Here is an 8,491-nt window from a genome sequence, read left to right as displayed (position 1 = left end):
ATCACACAGGTATAAAAAGGGAGGTCCCACGAAGGGTCATCGTCTTTGGAGTCCTTTGAATCGCTTCATCAAATGTTTGGTCTGCTGCGAGGTTGCTTTCAAACCCTCTTTGATAACGCAGTTAAAACGCTCAGCACCCCTGTTGCTTTGAAGTTTGTGTCCGATCAGTTCGCCAATTTCCTCATTCGTCATGCTATCGAAAATCGGCTTACTGCTCGGTACAATTCTCAAAGTAACGAAGTGTTGAGCGCTTTAACTGCGTCATCAAAGAGGATTTGAAAGCCAACCTTGCTGCAGGCCAAACATTTGACGAAGCGGTTCAGACCATTCTCCGTACATACTGTTCGACAAAGCACTCGCTAACGGGGAAGACACCCGCTGAGCTCATGATTGGGTGGAATCTTCGCTGGCTACTGGACATTCTCAAAACCCCTAGCCAAACCTAGTGCAAAGATAACCACACTCGCATCCCAGATTTCGGAACGCCAACGAAAAGCGAAGTTGTACACTGACACAAAACGGTGCACTCAAAAGCCCCAACTGAAGAACGGAGATTGGGTCAGAGTTAAGTGTCCAAACCATAGTCATAAGCTTGCTTCTTCACTTTCGCCTCCAAAACAGATCGGGCGAAAGTTCAGCCCTCACACCTACGAGCTCAATGATGGAACTCGATGGAACACTCGTAGACTGATCCCAACTCACAGGCCAACAGACCAGCAGGATGGGCCAGAGGCAACGTTCTATTTCCCAACTGAAAACCTCGATCAAACACTGCAAGCTCCATGCCGGTCTCAGCGTATCAGAACACGACCTGGTTATCTGAAGGACTTTGACTGTACATAGACTGTGGTTTGAAAAAGGGAGGGAAATATGTTGTGTTCATACTTTATTTATTTGTTACAGCTTACAGGATGGGCATTAGGACCCTGCAGGAGCTATTCACAATTGCTGTACTCATGCTGGTTCATGCCGGTTTGAGACTCCATTTTGGGTTGTTAAAAAGCACAGTTAAGTTAAGTTACATTTCTCCTGGCTCCGTTTGTCAGTTATTTATGCATACACAACACTGCCCATTTGGAACGTACGTGAATAATTATCTAGCTAATTTTGATGCCGCTTGTCCCTGGAAAAGTAATCAAAGGATTTTCCACGGTGAACAAAGCATCAGTGATGCATTTGATGCATATGTGCTGAGGATTGACTGACATTGTATGTGTCTGCTGAGGTAGTTTGAAAAGTTCAGTTCTGCAGTCACCTACAGGGCCAGTGGCAAGGCCATTGCTGTTGTCTGCAGGTCAGATTCTAATAGATAGCAGAACTCGGTCATGGGCCCTGATATTTACAGGGAGGCAAGAAGGGTATGGGGAGGGCATAAATGGCCAGGAAATGCGTTGCGGCTGGGTTCACTATCATTTTTTTTCTTCCGTTTCAGGCCCGGCAACTGGCCGAATTGACAAGCTGGTAAATTGACAGACGGGAAAACCAACAGTAGGAGGCTGCAGCCAGGGATCTTTGGGGATGGTCCAGTCGGGAGGTGCAAAGGCTGGAGATCAGGGCTTGGAGGAGGGGAGAGAGAGCCCATCATTGGAGAGCGGAAGATGATCGGTGTTTGGTTGGGTGAAGGTCTTTGATTGTGGTAGGGTGGAGAGAGAGGCTGCAATCGGCAGAGGGAGGCTGAAGGCCTTCTTGAGGGTCTGGGCCCACAAGGAGTGCTAGAAAAACCACTAAGCTTCTTGAGCCGGCAGCTCCCACCCCTGGGAAACCGTGCAATAACTGTTGCAATGTGGGAGCTTGATTTAAATATGTTAATGAAGTGTCCCGCATCTCCACGGCATACCCAAAAGTTAAGAAACCCATCGCTATGAAAGTGGCGGCAGGCACGTAAATGGTGGGTTGGGGGTCACATTCCCTGTTTTTTTCATTGTTAACCCCTGCACCCAACCCGCTCTTGCCCACTGTGGGGGATTTAATATCCAGGCCACTACCTCGCTGGTGAAACAGTACCTGCAAAGCCAGGTTTCTTTGGACAATCCCAGGTAGGTGTGCCAGGATCTTTACACAGGTCTGCATGGGCAAGGGCAGATGTAGGCAAGCCACCTCCATCACCTGTCCATTCTGCACCAGCTTCAACGCTTCCGCTGGTTGCAAAATCTAGCAACAAGTCTTGAATTGGAACTGCCCAACCGGAACAAGTTGGATCAGACTGAGCAAGCTTTGTTCACATCAGATTTGGATTAATCTCCCTTCCCCCATGCCAATTAAAACATATTAAAAAAATCTCCCACTGAACCTTTTTAATCTTGCATTGAGTTGCAGGTGGGTGCAAGTTTCTCATTTCAGGATTTAACTCAATCAACTGGCTGGAGATTGGATCAACTCAAGCCATCAACCTGAGGCTGTTAGTCTCTTCATTCGCAGTGCACACTTCTTTCTCAAAGTCATGTCTTTTGGCAGTGAAGTATTAAAATACTGCTTTTTGCTTTTTAATTTTTGTTTTGATTGCATTTCATGTCTATAATCTGCCAGGAGATTTGTTTTCTTTAGGCTTTAAAGATCTGCACTCTGTAATTCAGTAGTGTGATTACTGACAGCAGACTATTACATAATTAGATTCAGTAGCTGTGTGCACCAAGTCTTTGGCATTGGCTTGAACTGAGCCAGTGCCAACTAGGTCTGGAGCAAAGATTAAAATTATTCACGAGGACGTTCATTAACGAAAGCATGTTTTCGCCGAGTGATGGAACATTTGCTGTAAGGTGTTGACATATTCTGATGATCTGTACAAGGAGCATAACAACATTGCTGAGGCAACCAGCCAATTCAAAGAGCAAAAACAGCCCCCTACATACCCCTGCCCCCTTCCGCTTTCTCTGAAAGTTGTTAATGTAAAACTAGATGAGGTAAAGTGAAGCATGTGCCAGTGTTATCTGATCTGTTGCTGGTGCTGAAGCTTGTTTGTGTACAAATTATTTCATGTTTGTTATACTTCATGGTCTTAGAGAGAGATAAAAACACACCGCTGTTTATAGTTCACAATCATAACAACGTCAATCATGTATGGAATGTAATCAGGCCTCTTTCCCAACACTCGAGGCAGCTTAATTTTGCATAATACTAGCTTTTAAACAGCACCACATAACCAAGGCTATTATGGATGAGTGAGCAGCTGGGCTCCCCCTATAGGCCTAGCTAGGAGTAGCAGGGGGATAAACCTACATCTGAAGGCAGAGAAATCTTCCATCCCATCAGATGAAGGGTAACCGGACCTTGCCACCACTCCTCAGTCCAGGAATAAAACTTGTCCTGGGAACTTTGACTTTATGTGCTATCAATCCAGAAGGTTTCCAGCAAATAACTTAAACAAAGTCAATTACATAGGTATGAGGGGCGAGTTGGCTGAGATAGATTGGTAAATTGGATTAAAATGTATGACGGTACATAAGCAGTTGCAAATATTTAAAGAAACATTCTGAAATTCTCAACGAAATAACAAATCCACGGGAAAAGTGAGCCATCCGTGGCTAACTAAAGAAGTTAAGGATAGTCTTAGATTAAAAGAAAAGGCTTAAAATGTTGCGAAGAATAGTAGTAAGCCTGAGGATTGGGAGAGTTTTAGAAACTAGAAAGGATGAACATAAAATTGCTAAAAAGGGTGAAAATAGAATATAAGAGCAAATTAGTAAGAAATCTAAAAGCAGATTGTAAGACCTTCTACCAGTATGTGAAAAGGAAGAGAGTGGCAAAAGCAAGCATTGGTCCCTTAGATGCTGAAACAGGAGAAATTACATTGGGGAACAAGGAAATGGCAGAGATTTTAACCAAAAATGTTGTATCTGTCTTCACAGTAGAAGACAAAAAATATACATAGTGCAGAACCAAAGGGCTAATGAGAGTGAGGAGCTTAAAATAATTAATATTATAGAGAGAAAGTACTTGAGAAACTAATGGGTCTAAAAGCCAACAAATGCCCTAGACCGGAAGGCCTACATCCTCGGGGGTTCTAAAAGAGGTGGCTGCAGAGATAGTGGATGCATTGGTTGTGATCTTCCAAAATTCCCTCGATTCCAGAACGGTCCCAGCTGATTGAAAGGTTGCAAATGTAACCCCGCTATTCAAGAAATGAGGGAGAGAGAAAACAGGGAACTACAGGCCAGTGAGCCTGACATTAGTCGTCAGAAAAATGCTGGAATCCATTCTTAAGGAAGTGATAACAGGGCAGTTAGACAATCATAATATGATTCGGCAGAGTCAACATGGTTTTATGAAAGGGAAATTGTGTTTGAAAAATGTATCAGAGTTTTTTGAGGATGTAACTAACAGAGTAGATAAAGTGGGTGTAGTATATTTGGATTTTCAAAAGGCATTCGATAAGGTGCCACATAAAAGATTGTTACGCAAGATAAGGGCACATGGCATTGGGGATAATGTATTAGCATGGATAGAGGATTGATTAATGTACAGAAAACAGAGATTAGGGATACACGGGTTATTTTCAGGTTGGCAGGCTGTAAATAATAGGTTGCCTCAAGGATCAGTGCTTGGTCCTCAGCTATTTACAATCTATATTAATGACTTAGATGAAGGGACCGAGTGTAATGTATCCAAGTTTGCTAATGATACAAAGCTAGGTGGAAAAATAAGCTGTGAGGAGGACACAAAGAGCCTGCAAAGGGATATACAGTTTTAGTAAGTGTGCAATAAGGTGGCAGATGGAGTATAATGTGGGGAAATGTGAGGTTATTCACTTTGGTAGGAAGAATAAGAAAACAGAATATTTTTTAAACGGTGAGAAACTATTAAATGTTGGTGTTCAGAGAGATTTAGGTGTCCTAGTGCAAGAAACACAGAGATTTAGCATGCAGGTGCAGCAAGCAGTTACAAAGGCAAATGGCCTTTATTAATAGGGGGTTGGAGTACAAGAGTAAGGATGTCTTGTTACAATTGTCCAAGGCTTTGATGAGACCATACCTGGAGTACTGTGCACAATTTTGGTCTCCTTATCTAAGGAAGGATATACTTATCTTAGAGGCGGTGCAACAAAGGTTCACTAAATTGATTCCTGGGATGAGATGGTTGTCCTATTAGGAGAGATTGAGTAGATTGGGCCTATACTCTCCTTAGTTTAGAAGAGTGAGAGGTGATCTCACTGAAAGGGAGAGAGGGAAACCAGTAAAGTATAGACCAGTTAGCCTAACACCTCTTGTTGGGAAATTAAGGATAGGATGACTAACAACCTTGAAAAGTTTCAGCTGATCAGAGAGAACCAGCATGGATTTGTGAAAGGTAGGTCATGTCTGACAAACCTGTTTGAATTTTTGAGGAGGTTACTGAAGTAGTGGACAGGGGAATGTCTATGGATGTTATTTATATAGGTTTCCAGAAGGCATTTGATAAAGTCCTTCATAAGAGACTGTTAACTAAGGTAGAAGCTCATGGAATTGAAGGCAACTTATTGACCTGGTTGGGAAATTAGCCGAGCAGCAAGAGACAGAGAGTAGGATAATGGGCAGGTACTCTAATTGGCAGGATGTGACTAATGGTGTCCCGCAGAGATCTATGTTGGGGCCTTAACTATTCACACTATTTATTAACGACTTAGATGAAAGCATAGAAAGCCACATATCCAAATTTGTTCATGACACAAAGCTATGCAGCATTGTAGGCAGTGTAGATGAAAGCATAAAATTACAAAGGATAAGTGAATAGGCACAACTGTGACAAATGGATTTCAATGTAGGCAAATATGGAATCATCCACTTTGAACCTAAAAAGAATAGAACAAGTTGTTTTCTAAATGGTGAAAAACTAAAAACAGTGGAGGTCCAAAGAGACTTGGGGGCCAGGCACATAGATCATTAAGATCATGAACAAGTACAGAAAATAATCAAAAAGGCTAATGCAATGCTGGCCTTTATATCTAGACGACTAGAATACAAGGGGGTAGAAGTTATGCTGCAGCTATACAAAGCCCTGGTTAGACCACACCTGGAATACTGTGAGCAGTTCTGGGTACCACACCTTAGGAAGGATATATTGGCCTTGGAGGGAGGGCAGCGGAGGTTTACCCAGAATGGTACCCGAACTCCAAGGTTTAAATTACAAGGAGAGATTACACAAATTAGGGTATTATCCCCAAGAACTTAGAAGGTTAAGGGGTGATTTAATTGGAGTTTTCAAGATATTAAGGGGAACTGATAGGGTAGATAGAGATATACTATTTCTGCTGGTTTGGGAGTCTAGGATTAGGGGGCATAGTCTAAAAATGAGAGCCAGACCTTTCAGGAGTGAAATTAGGAAATACTTCTACACACAAAGGGGAGTAGAAGTTTGGAACTCTCTTCCACAAATGGCAATTGATGCTAGATCAATTATTAATTTTTAATCTATGATTGATAGATTTTTGTTAACTATAGATAATAAGGGATATGGGGCAAAGGCAGGTATATGGAGTAGGTCACAGATCAGCCATGATCTCATTGAATGGCGAATCAGGCTGGAGGGACTAAATGGCCTACTGCTGTTCCTATGTTCCTATGAAACATATCAGATTCTGAGGAGGATTGACAGGATAGATGCTGAGTGGTTGTTTGCCCTGGCTGGTGAGTCTAAAACTAGGGGGCATTGTCTCAGGATAAGGGATGGGCCTTACAAGACAGAGATGAGGAGGAATTTCTTCACTCAGAGATTTGTGAATCTTTGGAATTCTCTGCCTCAAAGGGCTGTGGTTGCTCAGTTGTTGAGTATATTTAAGGCTGAGATAGATAGATTTGTGGATTCTGGAGGAATCAAGGGACATGGGGATTGGGCAGGAAAGTGGAGTTGAAGTTGACGACCAGCCACGATCTTATTGAATGGCGGAGCGGACTCAAGGGGCCATATGACCTACTCCTGCTCCTAATTTTTATGTTCTTATGTTCTTATAACTGGACCAACAACAACAACTTGCATTTATATAGTGCCTTTAATGTAGTAAAACATCCCAAGGAGCTTCACAGGCACGTTATCTAACAAATATTTGACACCAAGCCACATAAAGAGATATTTGGACAGGTGACCAAAAGTTTCATCAAAGAGGTGGGTTTTAAGGAGAGTCTCAAAGGAAGAAAGAGAGATAGAGAGATGGAAACGTTAAGGGAGGGGATTTCAGAACTTAGGGCCTAGGTAACTGAAAGGATGACTGGCAATGGTGGGGCAATTGAAATCGCGGAATAAGTATATAGTCTACACCGGAGTTGCAGTATTATCAGCTGTCATCTGCCCAGCACTTCAGCTCAGCCCTGGCCTTAGGCATGGTCACTTTGGCCATAAATAGGTTCAGTCCATGGACTTCCATTCTGGCTCCTTGTAACCTGCTGCATCGCTGCCTACTAGTTCTCTCACTGAGGTGCTCCTCACCAACCGACAGTGGTCTGTACGGACAAAAGAGTGAGACCAGCTACTGCACAGAGCCTCACTCACTATAATTCCCTCTGTGTGCAGGTTTCTCTGTTGTCCCACAACTTGTACATCATACTAACCCGAACATTGGGAAAACACAGCCACTGATGGCGCACGATGGCAACATGTCTGTTGGACGGTTTGAATGAATTTGAAGCTGCAGGATTGCGAGATCTGTCTGCCTGGTGCCTGTACGCAAGTCAACTCAGCTATCCGCCTCATCAGTGCGATATGTGTGGCCATATATGTGCATCCAGGATTAGGCTCTTCTTCCCTCAGTATATCCATAATAACTGAGACTCATCTGTCAATTCGGCAGGAGACTCCACCATTATATAACCAAGGGCCAATAGGTAAATATTTATTGCACGTCACAAAATAACAATTTATTCCATATGACTTTTGTAAGGTGGATCAGATAGTTTATTTATCTGTCAGATCATATTACATTTATGGTCTACAGTTCACACCACTTATACTGTCCTGTTTATCATGAGCACCCGTCTATATCGGGAAAATAGTGCTAACCATTTGCCATTTCCACTGAGGTCAATTACAAACATGTCACTTTTAACACATTAAGCAGACAGCTGTTTTGAAGATATGGGAGGTGGAAGCTTTGTCAGCTTAATGTTCACAAGTTGCAAGCAGCCCTTTTTAATGCTTTTGAATTGATTAGCTCTACAACACGCAACACTTACTGAATTAGTCCAATATGGCACTAGGATGATTCGCATTGATCTAGAGATGGAGACCCAGAGACAATCCACAATGTTGCTATACATCGTGTGGCAGTTTTACTATCCACTTCTTACAGTGGGCAAATAGCATTAACACCAATTACAAGTGGTGGGGACTGGAACAGCCGAATTACATTTTCAACTAACTCATACTATGCTGCGTGCTACACATTCAGCAGTCTTCTACATTAAAGTTCAAAACAAACTACAAATACATTTTTAAAAATCTGCCATATGCAATAGGAAATTGGGGCAGTGCAGAGGATAGTGTGAGCATACAACATGCCGCCGCAGAAGTATAGGACTCGGGTTTA

At 42.7% G+C, this 8,491-nt stretch overlaps 1 long non-coding RNA gene across 1 annotated transcript; it reads left to right on the top strand.

Moving 5' to 3' along the window:
* The first annotated feature begins 996 nt into the window (after positions 1-996).
* Positions 997-2,487, top strand: LOC139228580 (uncharacterized). Its single transcript, XR_011587584.1, has 2 exons — positions 997-1,081; positions 1,433-2,487. It is a non-coding gene; the product is annotated as an uncharacterized lncRNA (long non-coding RNA).
* Positions 2,488-8,491: the final 6,004 nt, after the last annotated feature.

The sequence above is a fragment of the Pristiophorus japonicus genome, chromosome 1 (assembly GCF_044704955.1).
Source record: "Pristiophorus japonicus isolate sPriJap1 chromosome 1, sPriJap1.hap1, whole genome shotgun sequence".
Classification (NCBI taxonomy): Eukaryota; Metazoa; Chordata; class Chondrichthyes; family Pristiophoridae; genus Pristiophorus; species Pristiophorus japonicus.
This window is presented reverse-complemented; position numbering and strand designations above follow the sequence as displayed.